Raw genomic sequence first — 23,183 nt, forward strand, 5'->3', positions numbered from 1 at the left:
GCTGGGAGTTGGAGACTGAAGCTGCTCCTATTCGGCCATCTTGCTCCGCCCTCTGAGGTTATCTTTGTTTACTTCATGATAGCATCTTTTTTTGCTCATCATCTTTTATATTAATCCTTTGAAATAGCTATGGACTACCTACTACCTTTGATTTCAGACTAGGATGAATTCTAGAGGAGTTGAGTAAATTGGCACAGATAGGTTGGGAAGTAGTTTACAACTTGTTACACTCTCAGTCTATTGTTCTTGATTTTTAGCCTTATATCTGCTCAGGATAACTCAGACTTTGAACTCAGTAAACTTTTAACTGATATTTAACTTTCTTGAAGATTAAATATAGCAGTTTCTGATAAATATTATAATCATTGTATGTGCACAATCTTAGGCAAAAACATTTTTTTCTCTTGTAAACACAGTGAGCCCTACTCACAGTCTTCTTTGCAGCAATGCTATGACCAATACAAGAGCTCTCATTGAAGAATAGTTGAACTACAATGTCATTATGATTGATTTTCTAACACTAAAATATTTAGGAGGTGATAATTTTAAATCATCACATGGAGGGCCTTTATTTTTGGAATGATTTTTATAGGAGGCCCAAAGAAGTGTTTGAATCAGATCATCACTGAAAGTATCTGGCCTTATTTTCATTTTATCAGTCTTGCCTTATCTTCACATAGTGGGCAAGTTTAACTCCTTATTTAAACGAGATTCTTGTTCACTTTAAAAGGTAGATCTCAAAACTTGCTTGAATGCTTTTGACACACCAACAAGTAGTTATGCCTTCATTTTCATGAGGCTAACACATTTTATTTACATTTCTTTATCTGTGTTTTACTAAGGGGAGAGCTGTCTAGATTTGGGTTTCTACCTTGTGATTGATGTAGCTAGACTTTATTGAGATTTAAATGTCTGCTGAATGTCATAATATTCTTAGCAGTGTTTGTGTGGGTATATGGGTTCCCTAGATTATTTGCCCTGAAATTCGGAATTTCTCTAGTCCAAAAATATAAAAGAAGAGTATAAAAAGATCAAACCTGGCTTTTATTTGCCTTATTTGGTTTTGAGTTTTAGAATGAATTTAGGAAGTTTTTAATTGCTTTCTAATTTTGTATCTGTGACATTTTACTTAGCTTGGGTTATTTTACTCTAAGGAAGAGACCAGAGATGCTTTAATCTTTTTTTTTTTTTTTTTTTTTTTTTTCCTGTTTGAGACAGCATCTCTCTCTCTCACCCAGACTGGAGTGCAGTGGTGCGATCTTGGCTCACTGCAAGCTCAGGTTCACGCCAGTCTCCTGCCTCAGCCTCCTGTGTAGCGGGGACTATAGGTGCCCGCCACCACACCCGGCTAATTTTTTGTGTTTTTTAGTAAAATCGGGGTTTCACCATGTTAGCTCCTGACGTCAAGGAGCTATCTTTTAGGTATCTCTTGACCTCAAGATTAGTTATCTTGACCTTGAGGTTAGTTATCTCCTGACCTCAAGATCTGCCCACCTCAGCCTCCCGAAATGCTGGGATTACAAGCGTGAGCCACCGTACCTGGCCGAGATGCTTTAATCTTTCTAACGTGTATTCACATGTACTATCTCAGGTGGTTGCACCTTCTCTATGTTTTGCTAGTTTTTTACTTTATTTAACAGTGTTAGACTACTGTCAAACTGTTTTCATTAAACTCTAGTGAGATCATATTGCTGTTGTTTTAAATCTGTATCTGAATAACAAAGATCAGAGCAGAACTAAATGAAATTGAAATTAAAAAATCATAAAAATGATCAGTGAAATGAAAACTTGGTTCTTTGTAAGGATAAACAAAATTGACAGGCTGCCAGCTAGATTAGCCAAGAAAAAAAGATTCAAATAAGCATGATCAGAAATGATAAAGGTGATTTTACAGCTGATACCATGGAAATACAAAAGATCACCAGAGACTACTATGAACATCTGTATGTGCACAAACTAGAAAACCTAGAGGAAACGGACGAATTCCTGCAAACATAACATGCCAAGATTGATCCAGTAAGAAATAAAAAATAATGAATAATGAAACTGAATCATCTTAAAAAAAAAACTACCAACTAAAAAAAGCCCAGGACCAGACAGATTCACAGTCAAATTTTACCAGGCATACAAGAGAGCTGGCATCAGTCTTATGAAACTATTCCAAAAAATTAAGGAGGAAGAGGAGGAATTCCTTCTTAACTCATTGTATGAAACCAATATCATCCTGGTACCCAAATCTGGCATGGACACAACAAAAGAAGAAAACTGGCAAACGAAATCAAACAGCAAATCCAAAAAGATAACTCATCGTGATCAAGTGGGTTTTATCTTAGGAATGCAAAGATGGTTCAACACGCGCACATCAATAAATGTGATTCACCACATAAACAGATTAAAAACAAAATCCATATGTTCATCTCAATAGATGAAGAAAGAACATTTGATAAAGTCCAGCATCCCTTCATGATAAAAACCCTCAGCAAACTAGGCATCAAAGGAACATACCTGAAAATAATAAGAGCCCCATATGATAAACCCATAGCCAACATCATACTGAATAGGCAAAAGTTGAAAGCATTTCCCCTAAGAGCTGGAACAAGACAAGGATATCCACTCCCATCACCCCTGTCAGCATAGTCTTAGCCAGAGCAAACAGGCAAGAGAAAGAAGTAAAAGCCATCAAAATTATAAAAGAAGAAGTAACTATCTGTTTGTTGATACTATCTTGTACTTAGAAAACCCTAAAGATTCCTCCAAAAGACTTTTAGAATTGATAACTTCAGTAAAGTTTCAGGATACCAAATTAATATACAAAAATTAGTGGTATTTCCATACACCATCAGTGCTCAAACAGAACCAAATTGAGAGCTGAAATCAATTTACAGTAGACACACATACACACACACACACACCCCCCTAGGAATACATTTAACCAAGGAGGTGAAAGACCTTTACAAGGAGAAGTACGAAACACTGATGAAATAAATCATAAATGATACGAACAAATTGAAACATTTCATTCTTATGGATTAGAAGAATATCATTAAAATGACTATACTACTCAAAGTAGTCTACAGATTCAAGGCAATTCCCATCAAATTATCAACATCACTTTTCACAGAATTAGAAAAAACAATCCTAAAATTCATGTGGAACCAAAAAACACCCCAAACAGCCCAAACAATCCTAAGCAAACAAGAAAGCCGGAGGCATCACATTACCTGACTTCAAACTATACTACAAAGCTGTGGTAAGCAAAACAGCATGGTACTGGTATAAAAATAGACACACTGATTAATGGACCAGTATAGAGAACCAAGAAGTAAAGCCACATACATACATCTGACTGAACTTCAACAGAACCAACAAAAATAACAGGGAAAGGACACCCTATTCAATAAATGGTGCTTGGCAAATTGGCGAGCCATGTGCAGAAGAATGAAACTGCACCCCTCTCTCTCACTATGCACAAAAATTAACTCAAGATGGATTAAAGGCTTAAATGTGAGACCAAAAATTATAAAAATCCGTGAAAAAAACCTAGGAAAAACTCTTCTGGACATTGGTTTAGGGAAAAGATTTATGAGTAAGACCTAAAAAATAAATGCAACAAAAACAAAGACAAATGGGACTTAATTTAGCTGCTGCACAGTGGAAGAAACAACAGAGTAAACAGACAACCTACAGAACGTGAGAAAATATTTCCAAGCCATGCATCTGAAAAGTGACCATATTCAGAATTTACAAGGAACTCAACAAGAAAAAAATGTATAACTCCATTAAAAAAATGGACAAAGGATACGAACAGACATTTCTCAATAGAAGACATACAAGCAGCCAACAGACGCAAAAAAAAAAAAAAAAGCTTAACATCACTAATCATTAGAGAGGTGCAAATCAAAACCACAGTGAGATGCCATCTCACACCAGTCAGAATGGCTATTATTAAAAAGTTAAAAAATAACATATGTTGGTGAGGATGTGGAGAAAAGGGGAATAATTATAACACTGTTGGTGGGAATGAAAACTGAAAATTAGTACAACCTCTGTGGAAAACAGTACAGAAATTTAGCAAATAACTAAAAATAGAATTACCATTTGACTCCAGCAGTTCCACTGCTGGACAGCTACCCAGAGGAAAAGAAGTTACTGTATCAAAATGATATCTGCACTTGTATGTTTATCACGATAAATGTAAATTATCAAAGTAGCAAAGTCATGGACTCAACATAGCAAATTCATGGAATCAACTTAAGTGTCCATTAGTAGTTGATAGGATAAAGAAAATGTGGTGTATATACACCATGGAATACTATGCAACCATAAAAAAGAATGAAACTGAGACTGGGCCTGGTGGCTCATGCCTGTAATCCCAGCAGTTTGGGAGGCTGAGGCAGGCGGATCACTTGAGACCAGGAGTTCAAGACCAACTTGGTCAACATGGCTAAACCCTGTCTCTACTAAAACTACAAAAATTAGCCAGGCATGGTGGCACATGCCTGCGATTCCAGCTACTCGGGAGGCTGAGGCACAAGAATCACTCAAACCTGGGCAGAGGCTGCAGTGGTGGAGGCTGCAGTGAGCTGAGATCATGTCACTGTACTCCAGCCTGGGCAACAGAGCAAGTCTCTTTCTCCAGGAAAAAAAAAAAAAGAAGAAGAAGAAGAATGAAGCTGTATCCTTTGTAGCAACATGGACAGAGCTGAAGGCCATTATTCTAAGTATAATAACTCAGAAACAGGATATCATATACTGCATGTTCTCACTTGTAAGTAGGAGCTAAACAGTGGGTACACATGGATGTAAACATGGAAATAATAGACACTGGGGACTTCAGAAGTGGGGAGGATGGATGGCGGATAAGAGTTGAAAAATTACCTATTGGGTACAGTGTTCACTGTTTGGGTGATGGGTTTCTAGAAGCCCAAACCTCACCACTATGCAACATGTTCATGGAGTAAACTCACACATCATGAATCTAAAATCTAAAAAATACCTGTATCCATGTTCAGGGCCTTTTTCGTACTACTGCTACCTTGCCTACATTCCCGAGCTAAGACCATTTGAAATTGTTTATATTTTTCTTAATGCTCCCATCTATTCCTCCTTTAAGGCTGTATTCAGACTTTTATTTTCTCCCCTCCACCTAAGCGTTAACTGTTCAATGTTGAGACCCCGTAGCACTTTAAATCGCACACTAGTTTTGTTTTCTGCCTTTCTCCTTCCTGTTACTTCGTGAGGACAGCCTCTTTTCATCTTTCTGTGCTGTGATACTGACAGTGTGTGTAGGTACTCGATAAATGGTTCTTTCCAGTTAGAATTAATTACTCCTTCCTTCCTACTTCTAATCAATTGCTGCCTCCTATGTTTGGCACTTTATTTCAGTTTGTAATGTACTACTTTGTATTGATCTTCATACCTGCACTGAAGAATTTTGAAGGCAAGGATTGGACTTTTCTTTTCTTTCATTTTTTTGAGACGGAGTCTTGCTCTTCACCCAACCTGGAGTGCAGTGGCATGATCTCGGCTCACAGCAACCTCCGCCTCCAGGGTTCAAGCAGTTCTCCCGCCTCAGTCTCCTGAGCAGCTGGGATTACAGGCACATGCCACCATGCCCGGCTAATTTTTTGTAGAGACGGGGTTTCACCATGCTGGCCAGGCTGGTCTTGAACTCCTGACCTCGTGATCTGCCCGCCTTGGCCCCCCAAAGTGCTGGGATTACAGCATGCCTGGCCTGGACTTTTCTTTGGTAAAATTCTCATTTTCTGATGCTTATGCCCCTTTAACTCAGGTTTTATCATACATCCTGCATCAGTATTAAGTTTCTTCTTAGTTATGTATGTTTAGATTCTATTGCTTTGGGTTAGAATAAAGTCTCAAATTTTGGTTTGTGATCCATAAGGTTATTTCATGGCTGTACTTTGCCTTGTTTACATTTGTCCTTTCACTTTGAATAAATAGCCTTTTAAAAATCTTTTCTACTGAGGCCACTGTAGAGTGTTATTTTCCCCATTCATTCATACTCACGAAGTGGTGGGAAGGGTTGGGGAGATGGTATTGATGGTTTTTACTAAGTGATGCAGAAACCAGTGTACTTGTATCTATTAAAAAGTGACAGCAAAAAGTACAAATGACTCCCCCCACCCCCTTGAGCCATTTAAACATAAGTTTCCTACCTGAAGCCCTATGGCCTTCAGATACTTTAATACAGTTAATTGCCAAACTTTCTGCCACCAGGGACTGGTTTTGTGGAAGACAGTTTTTCCATGAACTGGAGTGCAGATGGAGATGGTTTTAGGATGAAACCCTTCCACCTCAGATCATCAGGCATTAGATTCTCATAAGGTGTGCGCAACCTAGATCCCTCATGTGCACAGTTCACAGTAGGGTTCACTCTCCTATGAGAGTCTGTTGCTGCTGGTGATCTGACAGGAGGCGGAGCTCAGGCAGTAATGCTGACTTGCCTGCTGCTCACCTTTTGCTGTGCAACCCAGTTCTTAACTGGCCATAGACTGTTACTGGCCCATGGCCCAGGGGTTAGAGACTCCTGCTTTAATGGATATTTCTTGGAAACAAGAACATTTTCCTATATAATCACAGAATAACCATCTACATCATGAAATTAACATGAATAGATTACTACCACCAAATCCTCAGACCCCATTCAAGTTCCTCCATCTGACCAATAATATCTTTTCTTTTTTTTTTTTTTTAGTTGTCAAATGATCTTTTATTGAAATATTTTCCTTTGTGCTTCTTAACTAGCTGGCCATTCTGCCACACCACTGTTTATGTCATCTATGATGTTATGAGGGTGATGGCCATCAGCATTGTAGCCCACAGACTAAGCAGTCCCCAGGATCTCTTTAATGGTTCCAGAGAGTTCTCTGGCTAAAGATCGGTGTCTCATCTGTCGAGCAATGTTGACAGTCTCATCAAAAGTGATATTTTCACCTTGTTTAATATTTTCCTGTTTCTTTCTGTCTCCTGGCGGTTCCTTGAGGGCTTTGATGATCAGTGCAGAAGGAGAAGGTGCCACATCAATCTGGGCCTGTCTATTCTGAATGGTCAGTTTCACTGTAATTCTCAGACCCTTCCAGGTACTGGTTGCCTTGGCAATGTTATCACCAACCTTTTTTGGAGACAGACCCTGGGGGCCGATCTTGGGGGCCAATGCAGACATGGCATTGACTTTACCTCGGTACACCTCAGATATACAACTTTGGTATCATTGGAGTGGAACTTCAGCAGCATGGTGGAGGCAGCTGGTGTCAGATGAACCTGGATTTGGTACAACCAAAGAGAGTTGCACCTTGGCCTCTTCTGAGCCAAAAACTGAAGGCAATAATATCTTCTATAGTAAAAAGATCCATGTTAGAATGACATGTTGGTTTTGTCATGTACTTTAGTCTCTTCAGTCTCCTGGCCAGTGAGTGCTCCTTCAAACAGACTCCTGTGCTTTTTTCTTCTATCTCTCATAATTCTTTGAACACTCCCTTGCTCTTTCGTACAAGATATTTTAGTCTCATCTTTCATTTTTTTCTGCCCTAGGCCTGGAATGAGTGATTTCTCCTAGAGCCCTTGTTCTTTTTATTAGGAAATGCTCTTTCAGGGCCAAGTTTTAGGGGCTAGATGTGTTCACTGCTATTGAAAAGTTGCTGCTCACAGACATCTTCAGTGATGAGAGCTGGGGAATATACATATATACATATATACTTGCACACACATGTATCAATATGTCCACAGTATTTATATATTTTGAAAACCATGAATTCACACTAATACCACCAATTCCATCCTAACACCACAGGATTCAATTCTAGTTTTTTCCCTTTCTATATTTGCAACCTCCGTCTCTGATGGTGATAAACCTGACTTCCATTATTATGCTTAAAATATGTACAGTTATGCATTATTTAACAGTGGAGATACATTCTGAGAAATGTGTTAGGTAATTCCATTGTTGTGCAAGCATCATAGAATGTACTTACACAAACTTAGATGTTGTAGCCTACTGTATACCTAGGCTATGTGGTATTAGCCTGTTGCTCTTAGGATACAAACCTGTATAGCATGTTACCTTATTGAATACTGTAGGCAATTATAACAATAATGATATTTGTGTATCTAAAGCATATCTAAATATAGAAAAGGTAATGCACTGCTCTATGATGTTATGACAGTTACGACATTATTATGTTACTAGGCAATAGGAATTTTTCAGCTCCATTATAATCTTAAGGGACCAGTTTTATATGCAGTCAGTCATTGACCAAAATGTTATGTGGTGCATGACTGTTCTTATTTGATTAACTTCATTCTTTGTAACCCACCTCACTTCTGCCACCATATCCTTTTCCACATTGATGTCTTTTTCATCCTACTTGGACTCCTAAACCTCCACACCATTAATGCATAGATTATTTGAAGGCGGATTTATGGAGATGATCTGGGACATCTTAATCTTAATAATACAGATGCAGTATAAATATTCTAAGACTTAACATGTATCTATTTTGTTTTGTTTTGTTTTTTCTTTTTTATGGAGTCCTGCTGTGTCACCCATGCTGGAGTGTAGTGGCGCGATCTCGATCTCAACTCACTGCAACTTCTGCCTCCTGAGTTCAAGTGATTCTTTGAGTAGCTGGGATTACAGGCACACACCACCATGCCCGGCTAATTTTTGTCTTTTTAGTGGAGATAGGGTTTCACCATGTTGGCCAGGCTGGTCTCAAGCTTTGATCTCAAGTGATCCACCTGCCTTGGCCTCCCAAAGTGCTGGGATTACAGGCGTGAGCCACCATGCCTGGCCAGGCATATATCTGCTTTATTATCAAAATGAATGACATTAAAAAATCATGAAAAATGTTTCTGTGTGTAATAAACTTTATAAGTTCTGGATCATTTAGTGTGATTAATATGGAAGCTTGGAACTAGAAGTGTGCAGAAAGCTGAAAGCTTCATTTTTTTCAAACTATTTCAGAAATTTGGTGTAAACTCTGATTTTTAGGGAATCCGAATTAGATTATCTTAATGGTCAGTTTATGTGATAGTGTTTAATTATAATCAGTCATGAAAGTGCACAGCAACTAATGTTGGAAGGATTTGTAAGAATCCTGAGATCAGCTCAATCCTAAAGATTCGAGAAGCATCTATTTCAAAATTATTTGAAAAGGGAAAAGCATTGTTTATTTAGAAAAAAATAGCACGTATGATACTATGTGGTGTATTTGTAGAGATAAAGAATTTACTGTCCTTTAGACGAGTTGATGGGTGCTGACGAGTTGATGGGTGTAGCACACCAACATGGCACAAGTATACATATGTAACAAACCTGCACGTTATGCACATGTACCCTAGAACTTAAAGTATAATTTAAAAAAAAAAAAAAAATAAATAAATAAATAAATAAAAGAATTTACTGTCCTTTAAAAGAATCTCATTAAGGGTTCTAAGTAGCCAGGACTTTTTTTTTTTTTTTTGTAATTAGGGTCAGGCTGAATAAAAAACACATTTGTAAATCTGTTGATGTATTAGTTTTCTCTCATTGCTGTGACATATTACCACAGTTAGTAGTTTAAAACAGCATCTATGTTACCATTTTGAAGCTCAAGTCCAAAATGTGTCCCACTGGGGCAAGGCTGTGTTCCCCTGGATGCTCTAGGAAAGCATCTAGACCTCTGTTCTTCCATTCACTTGGACTTTTACTGTTTGGCAAAGCTGTAGTATATTTTATAAGCAGAAAAATTAGATGCTATAGGATCAAGGTCATAGAGATTATTTAGTCTTATCCATTTATTTCATAAAGATACTGAGACCTAGAAAGGTAAAGTCACATAGTCACTCTAGCAGTACAGAGTAATTAAAACTTGGAACAACTGACTCCCAAGTCATTGTTTTTACTGCCACCATAGATTTATACTGGGTTTTTCCTTTAAGGTAAAGAAGAACCTGTTTAGCGTTGTTCTCTGTTTTCTGTTACCAAAAGACCCCCTTTTGGGGAATGGTTCACTTGGATTCTTGTTGGAGAAACCTTTTTTGAAAACCAAACATTCAGATTATCAGCTTCTGCACTTGTTTTTATCTCTGTACCAAACTATAGAAGAGTCTGAGAACAAACAAAAGGAGAAAAGGCAGTATATGGAGGGTTTTCTATATGTGTTTCTTTTTGGTTCATTCATTTATGTTCAGCTTGCTTTTAAAAATTGCTTTCTATTTGTTATGGCTGGAAGAATGTTGAATGCTTTAGGAAAGGGCGGGAGGGATTGTGGAGTGTATGAGGAACTATGAGAAAGCCAGGATATCCTGAGCACTGACTCAGAGGAAAGAAGTGTCAGGAGAAGAGGCTGTCAGTACAGAGCTTTCACAGAGCTTGAAGGGTTTGTATCTTTGCCTTAGAAATTGAAGGCAAGCAGTTGGAGAATTTTAAACTCCAAAAAATTTAGTTCAGTTTACATTTTTAAAATGCTCTGTATGAAGATTGAATTAGAGGGGAGCTAGACAGGATCATGGAAGCTAATATTCAAGTGAGCGGTGGTAGTAGCTTATGACATTGTAGTGGCAAAGTGGAGTTCTGGAGGCGTGGGTAGTTTTGAAAATGGGTTTAGAGGGTACAGTTGACCAAATTCCATTGTTGATTGACTGTAGTGGTGAAAAACATCACCTCCCCACCTTTAGAAGTTATAGCTAGTGTTTCTGCTTTGATTCATTTTGCCAAATTATTTTGTCACCAGTTTGATTTGTTACTTTTCTTGTGGCTTTCCCATTTCTTCTATGTCACATCTACACTTTAGCCTTTTTCTTTTCATAATCTGTTCTCACTTTTATTTCAGTCTGTCCGGTCACTTTTAATCTCTAGTTACTACTACATGTTCCTGAATGTATAGTTGATACTTTATTATCTCCTTATCTCTCCTATAAGTTTCTGGCACCAAATAAGGACAAAATAAATAGTTGCTGAAATGGGTGTCATGATGACATGTGATAAATATTACCTTTTAATTGAAAATAAATAGAAACATTTAAATTAAAGGTACTGGTGCTGGGTGGCCGTGGCGGCGGCAGCAGCAGCAGCAGCAGCAGCAGAAACAGACGTTGGCAGCTGGGCTGCCAGGAGCAGTTCCGCTGGATTTTGCCATTCGAGACTTCCTTCGGGGCACCCCAGCAAACTAAGATGGAGTATGAGTGGAAACCTGACAAGCACAGGCTTCAGCAAATCCTGCAGCTGTTAAAGGAGTCCCAGTCCCCAGACACCACCATCCAGAGAACCGTGCAACAAAAACTGGAACAACTTAATAAATATTCAGACTTTAACAACTACTTGATTTTTGTTCTTACAAAATTAAAATCTGAAGATGAGCCCACAAGATCTCATCTTGAAGAATAATGTAAAAGTACACTTTAAGAACTTCCCATATGGTATAACAGACTTTTATTAAAAGTGAATGTTTAAATAATATTGGTGACTCCTCTCTTCTGATTAGAGCCACCATTGGTATTGTGATCACAACTCTAGCCTCCAACGGAGAATTACAGAATTGGCCTGACCTCTTACCAAAACTCTGTAGCCTGTATGCTGAAGATGACAACACCCATGAGGGAGCATTTGGCACCCTTCAGAAGATTTGTGAAGATTCTGCTGAGATTTTAGGTAGTTATGATTTAGATCATCCTCTCAACATCATGATTCCCAAATTTTTATAGTTCTTAAAGCACAGTAGTCCAGAAATAAGGTCTCACGCTGTTGCACGTGTCAATCAGTTTATCATCAGTAGGACCCAAGCTCTAATGTTGCACATTGATTCTTTTATTGAGAATCTCTTTGCATTGGCTGGTGATGAAGAACCAGAGGCACGGAAACATGTGTGCCAAGTACTTGTGATTATTTGAAGTTTGAATGGATTGCCTGCTGCCTCACATGTATAGTATAGTTGAGTACGTTCTACGTAAGACTCAAGATGTATGGCCATGTTTTCACTGATCAAGGACAATGGCTCAGCAATATGATGAAGACGGAATTGAAGAGGAAGATGATGATGATGAAATTGATGATGATGATACGATTTCTGACTGGAATCTAAGAAAATGTTCTGCTGCTGCCCTAGGTGTTCTTGCAAATGTGTATCATGATGAACTGCTGCCACATATTCCACCCCTTTTGAAAGAATTACTTTTTCGTCATGAATGGGTTGTTAAAGAATCAGGCATCTTGGTTTTAGGAGCAATTGCTGAAGGTTGCATGCAGGGCATTATTTCATACTTGCCCGAGCTTGTTCCTCACTTTATTCAATGCCTCACTGATAAAACGACTCTCGTACATTCCATAACATGCTGGACTCTTAGCCACTATGCATACTGGGTAGTCAGCCAGCCACCAGACATGTATCTGAAGCCATTAATGACAATTGCTAAAGCGCATCCTGGATAGCAATAAGAGAGTACAAGAAGCTGCCGACAGCGCCTTTGCTACCCTGGAAGAGGAGGCTTGTACAGAACTTGTTCCTCACTTTGCTTATATACTTGATACCCTGGTCTTTGCATTTAGTAAATACCAGCATAAGAACCTACTCATGCTTTACGATGCCTTAGGAACATTAGCTGATTCAGTAGGACATCATTCAAACAAACTGGAATATATTCAGATGCTAATGCCTCCACTGACCCAGAAATGGAACATGTTAAATGGTGAAGATAAGGATCTCTTCCCTTTACCTATCTTCAGTTGCCACAGCACTGCAGTCTGACTTTCTTCTGTACTGTGAACCTGTGTAAGAGACAATGAGGAAGACTCTTGCACAAGCCGTGCCAAACAGTGCGCATCCAGATCAATATGAAGCTCCAGATAAAGATTTTATGATAGTGGCTCTTGATCTACTGAGTGGCCTGGCTGAAGGACTTGGAGGCAACATTGAACAGCTGGTAACCCGAAGTAACATCCTAACACGAATGTATCAGTGAATGCAGGATAAAATGCTAGAAGTTCGGCAGAGTTCTTTTGTCCCTTTAGGTGACCTCACAAAAGCTTACTTTTAGCATGTTCAACCTTGTATAGCTGATTTCATGCCAATATTGGGAACCAACCCAAATCCAGAATTCTTTTCAGTCTGCTGCAATGCCACATGGGGAGTTGGAGAAATCTCCATTCAAATGGATATAGAGATGCGGCCTTATATTCCTGTGGTGTTGTACCAGCTTGTAGAAATCATTAACAGACCCAACACACCAAAGACATTGTTAGAGAATACAGCAATAACGGCTGGCCATCTTGGTTACGTGTGTCTTCAAGAGGTGGCCCCCATGCTACAGCAGTGTGAAGACCGTGGTGCACCTCTCTGAGAAACATAACAGATAATGAGGAAAAGGATTCAGCATTCCGTGGAATTTGTACCATGATCATTGTGAATCCCAGTGGTATAATCCAAGATTTTATATATTTTTTTGTGATGCTGTTACATCATGGATTAACCCAAAAGATGATCTCAGAGACATGTTCTGTGAGATCCTTCATGGATTTAAAAATCAAGTTGGCAATAAAATTGGAGGCATTTCTCTAACCAGTTTCCTCTTCTCTTAAAAAGAGCATCTTGCAGCTGTTTGTGGTGTTTAATCTAATACACTTAAGCTGCAGTCCCAAAATTTGGGGTCCTTCAGTCTTGGAGACTATGAGGGAGCCTCTGCACTCAGGGAAAATGCTACCCTTTACGCGGGGAAGGGTAAACCAGTAGGCAATACAGTACAATCCCAACCGTACTGGGAGGGGCAGGAGGGAGGTGTTGCCGTCACTGTATTAAGTCGATGTTGGAAAACGTTTTAACATCTGGAGCCTTTGTGGGTGGAAATATGTCTCCAGTTACAACTCCGCACTGGATTTGAAGAAGAAAAAAAAAAATCTGTTCAGTCTACTCACAAAACAGCACGTTGTGGAATATTATGGAGAATTGTACCAAAACAGGAACCATATAAGTGATGGATGGGGATAAGAAAGAGGAACAATTCTACAGTGCACAATAAAGGAAACCTAAGAATGGGAGCTACAAATAGTAAAGAAGCTTTTTTCTTTTTTAATTTAAAGTTTTGTTTTTTTTTTAATCCAAGTTTTCCCACATGATGGGGCCTTGTTTTGCATGTTGATGAAGAACTACACAAACAGAACTAATATACTTAAAATCAGCTTGCCTTCCCTTAGTGGAAGCAGGTTCTTGGAAGTTACAATTTAAGGTACCCCAAAAAAGTTGGAAATAAAACAAAACAAGCATAAACAATGAAGCACCCTGTGAAATGCCAAATGAGTCACTCCTTTTACCTTTTTTAGGGTAGGCATGGAGGGTGGAATAAATGGGGTTTGGTATATCAAACTAAAGATGATATCTTAATTTTGCATTTAACATTAATGTAGTGGGTATAATTTGATGATTGTACTTCATTAGATTTAATTTCTAGGCCAACATGTTATTTTTTAAAGTGCAGTTTAAGGTTCAGGCGTGCATTCTGGCTCATAGTGGTTGAAAGTAATTTAAATTAGTGGGAAAGTAGCATGCTTGCGTCATATAGAGTGAGATTGGTATTCATTTACTTATGTTGCAGAAATTTGCGATGCAGTTTACCCATTTAGTGTAACCCTGCATTTAAAGTTCCCTTTTAAGATTTGTGGGTTTTATTTTTATTAAGAATATAGATATATAAAGTACTATAGTTTACAGCTAGTCCTTGAAATATCTTTTTTAGGATCTGTTAGGAATAAGATACTGCATTGTGTGTGACCTGCGCAGTGTGGAAAGCTGATATACCTGTGCAAACTCTTTGCCTCTGTGCTGTCAGTGTGATGTGCTTCTCCGCATGGTTATATACTACTCATGATTTTATCAAAACTTCTAACATTTAAATTACGTGGTAAAAGATCTGTAAAAGACTGCATAAATGTTAGTTGGCACATAAAGACAATTGTAGAAATTGAAAAATGATTGCTGTATTTCAGTGTTTATTCCCACTCAACATACTGCCTTCTGAGCTTCCTTTTTTTTTGTTCAAAGCATGATCTTAAAGATATGTTTAAGTTAATGGGTGTAATGCAGGGTTCCTATACTGTATTTTGGTGCATGTTGGTGGCCCTCTGTGCTGTAGATATATGCACACAGGTTGCAAGTTAAAAGCTATAGAGTGAAAGTTGGTTTGGATCCTCATTTCATTTCATTTGTTTAGCTTTTCTGTTATTTTTCTCTACTTACATGTATTCCTGTGAATAAATCCTTGTTAAGTTAACCCTTAAAAAATTAAAGGTACTGTTTAATACTTTTTACTTAGTTTTCTATACACATTATGACATAACCTATTTACAAAGTAAGTTTCTAAGGTATCACGTGTCATAATAGCAAGCTGCAAGTAACTAAAAATGTGATGCTAGCATAGATGTGGTAGTGGAGGGACAGCTTATAGAAAGTTGAGGTGGTCCTGATGTAGGTAAATAGAAATCTCAAACTGATACTGATACTTTCAGGTATGCTTTGACATTGAGTTACAAAATTTGAATGAATAGAAAGGAGCTACCCCACCTCCAGTAGTGAATTTTCCGTGTACATTTAATTATCATTATAGATCTTTTTGTCCTATTAATACAACTTTTATGTGTGCAGAAAAGTTTAAATTTATGAAATGTAGTTGTTGTGATTCTTTAAACATAATTATATTTTTCTTCAGTATTAATGTTTCTTATAGATTAAGTATATTACAATATGAAGTTCAGTTCAATAATTCTTGAGCTTCTACTATGCTCCAGGCATACTCTTAATTTCTGAGGACGCTGAGGTGAATAAGGCTGTCCTTGTCCTTAATTAGTTCAAAATCTTGTTTGATAGGCAGATAAATTATAAAAACATGATCATAGTATGAATTTATAAATGATTAGTATGCATGTGCTCTTGAAATAACAAAAGGAAAGTATGTGTGTGTGTGTGTGTTGGGTCATTCAGAAGCTTTTGAAGAGGAAGTTACTTCTGAGTTGAGTGTTGAAGAATGAATGCAACTTTTACCAGTTGGCCAAGGAAATTAGATGGTGAGCATTTTAGCATAGGGAGCAGCATGTACAGCATGAATGTATCACAAAATCATGATGTGTGAGAGAGGAATATCAGCATTGCTAAGAGTATAGGGTGTGGGGTAGAGGGTAGTTGGAAATGACCCCAGGGAAGTAAGGTGGTGGAAAGGAAGGAAAATTCAGTATCTCAAACTGAAAGGACAAATGATATTTATAAATCAGATTTTTAAAATAAGAAAGATATAACATTAAATATAACATTAAATATTATAAATACTTCTGTATCAGATCTTCATACACACTTCCCATCTATGTATAAGACAGAGAGAGTACTTCTTTTCTGAACAATTTTTCTCATAAAAATGAAGTTATTGGATTATCTAAACTCCTTCTTGATCAAAGCCGGTGTTGCAGAGAAAAAGTCAGTGAACTTAAAAGTAATTTGTTAATAAAAAGAGAATAGGCGGGGTGTGGTGGATCATGTCTGTAATTCCAACACTTTGTGAGGCTGAGGTGGTAGGATTGCTTGAGCCCAGGAATTTGAGACCAGACTGAGTAATGTAGCAAGACCCCATCTGTACAAAACACTGAAAATTAGCTGAGCATGGTGGCATATGCCTGTGTTCCAGCTACTTGGGAAGCTGAGGTGGGACTATCACTTGAGTCCAGGAGGTTGAGGCTGCAATAAGCCATGATTGCACCACTGCACTCCAGGCTGGGTGACACAGCGAGGCCCTGTCTTAAAAAAAAAAAAAAAGAACAGAGTGTAATATGTTCCTTTTACCTAGCATTGTACCTGGCATAGAGTAGATGTATAATGAGTAATATTTTTGGAGAAAATATTGAATTCTGCAATTTAGATCAAGTAGCTATTATAAAATTGTTATAGTTAATGAGGACACTGAAGCTAGAGTCTTTGACTCATTGAATGAATTTTAGGAGTTGTTGAAGTTGCTATTCTAGCCTGAATTAGTAATTAAATAGTTTTCAATTTAGGCTATTCTGTTTTATTGTCCCATGGTGATTAAAAGTATTGCTTTCAGGCTTTTCAATTTCTAGTGGCGTTTATGTGGTACTTCCACAATCTTTTATCCCTTTCCTGGTCTTGGGAGTCAGGCAACCTGTATTAGCAGAAGCTGCCAGCTTGGTAGCTTAGGTTGGGTTGCATGGAGACACAGATAGGAAAGTTGGTCTGTGGAACCACTTTCTACCTTTTAGTACATGCTGAAGGAGAAAATAACATGAGAACATTAGACCAACCACTGGGAAACCCAGATTTCAGCCGTAGCTGAATAAGTAGTGTCTCATATGACCACAACATATTCCAGGCTTATCTTGTATTTTCCCTGCCCCAGCCCTGGAGTCATCATGTCTCCAAGGAAGATTTTTATTGGAGAATGAGATTTAGAAACCAAGATCTGGGGGCTAGGTGTGTTTGTTGCTACTGAGGTGTAATTGCTTTTAGTTATTGTGGCAGACAGAACTGACAATTATATGTATACACACACACTTCTCTTCTATATTTATTTCTGTATCCATTTCCATATATATTAAAGACCAGGAGCTCACACGGATACCTTTGACTCCAATCAAATGCTACAGAATTTGTTCTAGCCTTTCTTATTTTTAAGACTTTTCCCAGAAAGTGAGAAAATTGGTTTCTCAGCCACAATGTATATACTTAGTTATTCAACACTGTGTGTGTGTGTGTATAAGGATTACAGTATATATTTATACATAGTTATAGATATGTTATAGTATATAATATTTATAGTATATTATATACTATATACTATATTTATACTGTATTATATACACACAGAGTTTCAGAATTGCTAACTTATCACCCTATGAAAAAGATTTACTAACTTATAATATTTGCTTAGCATTCTTTTTTTTTAACCTTAACCTTACAGAATACAGTAAGTACTGTTTTCCAAGTTTACTTATGTTAGTTCTTTTAGTTCTCAATCCTTTCAGTGTGATTGTTCATTTGTAATACTTTTAGGTTCATTTGTTGCTGTTTGTATTTCATTTTGGGTTCTGCCCACATCATCGTTTATTTAAAGTACTTATTTGTTTCATATTACTTCGAAGAGATCTTCCCTTCTTTTTTAAAAAGTACTTTATTTTTAAAATTTTAACCTATGTATGTATTTATTTATTTTGAGACTGGGTTACGAGACTGGCCAATTTTTGTATTTTTGGTAGAGATAGGGTTTCACCATGTTGCCAAGGCTGGTCTCAAACTCCTGGGCTTAAGTGATCAACCCATCTTGGCCTTCCAAAGTGCTGGGATTACAGGCGTGAGTCACTGCATCTGGCCGAGATCGCCCTTATTCTTTTTGTACCACTGTATACTACTTATTTTGTAGACTGTGCATTGTTTATTCAATTACTGTCCCAATAATGGGCATCAAGATTGTTTCCAATATTTTACAATTATAAAGTGCCGTAATGACTATGCTAGTGTAGAGCATTATTATTTTTGTAATTTAGATAAAAAAGACATCTACCACCTTATTTGTGTCCATACCAGCTCCTATTCAGTTGTTTAGAAACTTCTGCATATAAAAGTGCTAGTCAGTATTACTGTATGATAGTTGTTATGCATGTTATTCTATTTTCCTAGAATATTTCAGTCACTTTCTACTCTTACCTAAAACTTAACTGGTAAATCTTAAGTGCATTGATTAATAAATCTCTGGTATTACCATAATCTACTCATAAAATCATCCTGTGATACTTTTATTACCACCTCCCCCAAAGTATAATGTCCTTAAGATATGAAATTCTGCAGTAAAACGGAACAAAAAGAAAAGCTTTTCAAAAACGTTACTGAAACTTCACTTGATGTAATATGCAAAAGTGTGATGGGGCTGTTCTCAGGTTAAATGGGCACTCATGGATGTACTGTAACTTGACTGATTTGAGGACAGATAATTGAACCTAAAATAAGGAAATTCTGACTGCTAAAGGAATTGAGGTCACTCAATACATTCATTTTTTCTCCAACAAAAGGACTACACATACCACTAATGCACTTGGCATTTTGATTTATTAAATATATATGTTAACTGAAATCTGCCACCCATTTATAATCAGTATAGCTAAAATTACTCATCGGAAACCTGTGAAGGCTGAAGTAAAAAAGTAAATTTTAAAAGGCTTCAGTAAAGTCCAGTCAGTCAAAACTTGATTTGAGCTTACTGCTGAGGTCTACGGAACATACTACATGACTGCAACCATTAGTAGTCTCACCAGACACATCTGACTCTTCTTTTTCAGGTGCTCATGTGCTTCTGTAGTGGTCTGTTTCTTCTGTTTCAGCCTTCTGTGAGGCATCACAGAAAGGAAGGAACAAATATTTAAATTATGGAAAGTGAATGCAGTAAGAATAGGAATGACTCTAAAACAGTAGAAACAAATAAGGCTAATTATAGCATTTGAGAAACAGGGTGTGTACGTTTTCTCTGGCTGCTATAACAAATTACCACAAATACAATGACTTAAAACAACACACTATTTGTTATCTTACTATCCTCTAGCTTACAAGTCAGACACATGTCTCTGCAGGCTAAAATCAAGATGTCAGCAGGGCTAGGTGCCTTCCTGGAGACTTGAGGGAAGAATACATTTCCCTGTCTTTCCTAACTTCTAAAAACTGCCTTTGGTTCATAACTTCCTTCCTCTGTCTTCAAACCCAGCAACACCGCACCTCTTTGACCATTCTCCTTCTGTCTCTCTTCTGCCTCCCTCTTCCATTCTGAGTGATTATTATACATTCGGACCCCTCAGATAATCCAGGATAATACTCCTATTTTAAGGTCAGCTGACTGGCAACCATAATTCCCTCTTTGCCATGTACGCTATCGTATTTACAGGGATTATTCTGCTTATCAGGAAAATTATTTCATTTCTCTGGAACTCCTGTTTTTATTGTAGTAGAATTCTTAAAATATTTTATGAGAAGCCATGATTTCAGTTTCGACACCCCAAAATGAAACAGTATTTATTTGTGCCTTTTGAAAGGAGCTACGTGCTTTCCTACTAATTTCTTCCTCTTTATTTCCCAGATTTTGAATTTATACCTGTTTATTTTTAAAGTTCCTGGGTCTTAAGGTAGGTTTGTTCCAGGGAAGGATAGAGAAAAATCTAAGGTCATTTATTGAGAACAGAAGATAAATTTGTAAAGAATTGAACTATAGCGGAAGTCTACCAATAATGATGAACAGACTTTTTTTTTTTTTAAAGTAATGATTTTGTTTCATAGGGTATTCTTAAGTGAAGAATTTATGTAGACATATGTTCACAGAGCCCTGTTCTGTTTTCTTGATCAGGGAACCAATATATTTTAAGGAAGTTTCTTCTGTACAGTGCCTGTATTCTTCTCGTGATGTTTTGTAAGCTTATTTAAAGTTGGTCACTCTTAACCACATCTGGCCATTTGAGTTTTACAGAGAGTTAGAGTTATGGTCTCATCCTATTTTCCAGAAAGATTTTTTAAATTTAATTTTTATGTATTTTGGGAATACAGATACAGATTTTTTACATGTGTATATTGTGTAGTGGTGAAATCTAGGCTTTTAGCATACCCATCACCTGAATAGTGATCATTGTACCTATTGGTAAATTCTCAACCCTCACCTCCTTCCCATCCTCCCATCTTTTGTAGTCTCCAATGGCTGTTATTCCACTCTGCATGTCCAGCTGTACCTGTTTTTTAGCTCCCACTTAAAAGTGAGAGCATGTGGTATGTGACTTTATGTTTCTGAGTTATTTCACTTATAATAATACCCTCTAGTTCCATGTTGCTGCAAAAGACATGATCTCATTCTTTTTTTTATGGCTGAGTAGTATTCCATGGTGTATACGTATTTCCCACACTTCCAGAAACAGTTTTGTAGCAATACTATACCTGAAATCTCTCAGGGTAGGGATTTTTGGGTGTCACAATGATAGTGGGAGATAGAAACACTGGATTAGAAGTTACTGGGGATGAGTGTTAGTCTGGATTTATTTATTTTCACTAAATATGTTTTGGGTACCTACCAGTTAGTAATTTTAAATAAGATAATGACATTTTTTTAACCTTTCCTAAATGGAGAAGTTGTTCCATTATTCTTTTAAATCTGGAAAATGTTCATATTTAATTATTATATCCCCTCCATTGTTTCTGTGCCCCTTCTAGAACTTCTAATAATTGGCTGTTATATCTCTGTTGAGACTTTTTAAAAATTTTCTCTTTGTTTTCATTTATTTTTTAAACCTTTGTTCTTTTACCTTTCTTGGCCTTTTTTTTTTTTTTTTTTTTGAGAGATTTCATAGAGTTTATTTTTAAACCAGACAATCACTTAACCCTTTATGGAAATTTCAAATATATTCACTGTTATTTTCTTTTTCTCTTTTTTTCTTTAAGTAACCATCTTACTGGGCATTAAGTGGTATTTTATTGTGCTTTTGATTTGCTTATTCTCAAATGAGGTTGAACGTTTTTGTGTGTTTATTGTATATTTGTATATCTTTAGAGAAATGTTTTTTCAAGTCCTTTGCCCATTTAACCAGGCTGTTTGTGTTTTTGTTGTTGAATTGTAAGAGTTTCTTGGTACTAGATTCTTATCAAATGTGTGAATCGAAAATATTTTCTCCCATTCTGTAGGCGTCTTGATAATGTCCTTTGATATACAAGTTTTTAATTTTTATGAAGTCCAATTTTTATCTACTTTTGTTGTTGTCATTGCTTATGTTCTTAATGTCATATTGAAGAATTCATTGCCAGTCCAAAGTAAAAGTGACAAAGATTTATCCTTATGTTTTTGTTTTGTTTTGTTTTTTAAAAAAGACGCGGTTTTGCTGCGTGGCCCAGGCTGGTCTTGAACTCCTGGACTCAAGCAATCCGCCTGCCTTGGCCTCCCAAAGTGCTAGAATTACAGAGTGAGCCACCGCACCCAGCCTCTTTTTTTTTTTTTTTTTTTTTTTTTTTCTGAGCGTTATATGATTTTAGTTCTTAGATTTAGGCCATTGGTCCATTTTGTGTTTTTGTATATGGTGTGAGGTAATGATCTGACTTAATTCTTTTGCCATCGGTTGACAGTTTTTTTCTTTCACCACTTTAAAAGTGCCATTTGAGACCAGGCACAGTGGCGCATGCCTGTAATCCCAGCACTTTGGGAGGCTGCGGTGGGTGGATCACCTGAGGTCAGGAGTTTGAGACGAGCTTGGCCAGCATGGCGAATTCTCATATCTACTAAAAATACAAAAATTAGCCAGGCATGGTGGCGGGCACCTGTAATTCAAGCTACTTGGGAGGCTGAGGCAGGAGAATTGCTTTAACCAGGGAGGTGGCCATTGCAATGAGTGGAGATCGCGCCACTGCACTCCAGCCTGGGCAACAGAAGTGAAACTCTATCTCTTAAATAAATAAATAAATGCCGTCTGTAGCCAGATGCCATGTCTCATGCCTATAATCTTAGTTCTTTGGGAAGCTGAGGTGGGCAGATCGCTTGAACTGAATGAGAATGAAAATATATTTTATCAAAATTTGTACAATGTAACTAAAGCAGTGCTTAGAAGGAAATTTACAGTGATGAATACTTGCATTAGAAAAGAAGGGTCTCAAATCAATAATCAAAGCTTGTACCTTAAGAAACTAGTAAAAAATCAAATTAATTCCAAATCAAATAGAAGGAAGCAAATAATAAGGAAAATAGAGATTAATGGAATTAAAAGCCCAAAAGTAATTGAGAAAAAGCAATGAAATTGAAAGGTGGTCTTTGAAAAGATCAATAAAATTGATAAACATTTAGCAAGACTGGCAGAAGCATAGTGAAACAAAGATTGCAGGGTTGAAGGAAAAAGGTACTGCTACAGACTCCACAGAATTAAAAATATAATGAGAGAAAACTATGAGAAACTCTTAAGCACATAAATTTTTACTACTTGAGTGGACCAATTTCTTAAAAGCACAAACTACTAAACTTCACTTAAGTTGAAATAGATAATTTGAATAGCCTTGTAACCATTAAAGAATTTACTCTGTGGAAAAAAAAAATTCCAAGAAAGATCTTGTCCACATGGTTTCACTGGCCAATTTTACCAAACAATTAATGAAGAAGTAACAGTAATTCTACATAGACTTTTCCAGAAAGTAGAA

At 37.2% G+C, this 23,183-nt stretch overlaps 1 protein-coding gene and 2 pseudogenes across 4 annotated transcripts in view; 2 read left to right on the forward strand and 1 right to left on the reverse strand.

Annotated features, from left to right (window-relative positions):
* The window catches only part of CCSER2 (coiled-coil serine rich protein 2), a 199,710-nt gene that overhangs the window by 64,260 nt on the left and 112,267 nt on the right, over nt 1-23,183 (forward strand). The window lies entirely within an intron of this gene.
* Nucleotides 6,845-7,183, reverse strand: LOC111551976 (annotated as a pseudogene).
* Nucleotides 11,171-13,888, forward strand: LOC111551978 (annotated as a pseudogene).

The sequence above is a fragment of the Piliocolobus tephrosceles genome, chromosome 9 (genome assembly GCF_002776525.5).
Source record: "Piliocolobus tephrosceles isolate RC106 chromosome 9, ASM277652v3, whole genome shotgun sequence".
Lineage (NCBI taxonomy): Eukaryota > Metazoa > Chordata > Mammalia > Primates > Cercopithecidae > Piliocolobus > Piliocolobus tephrosceles.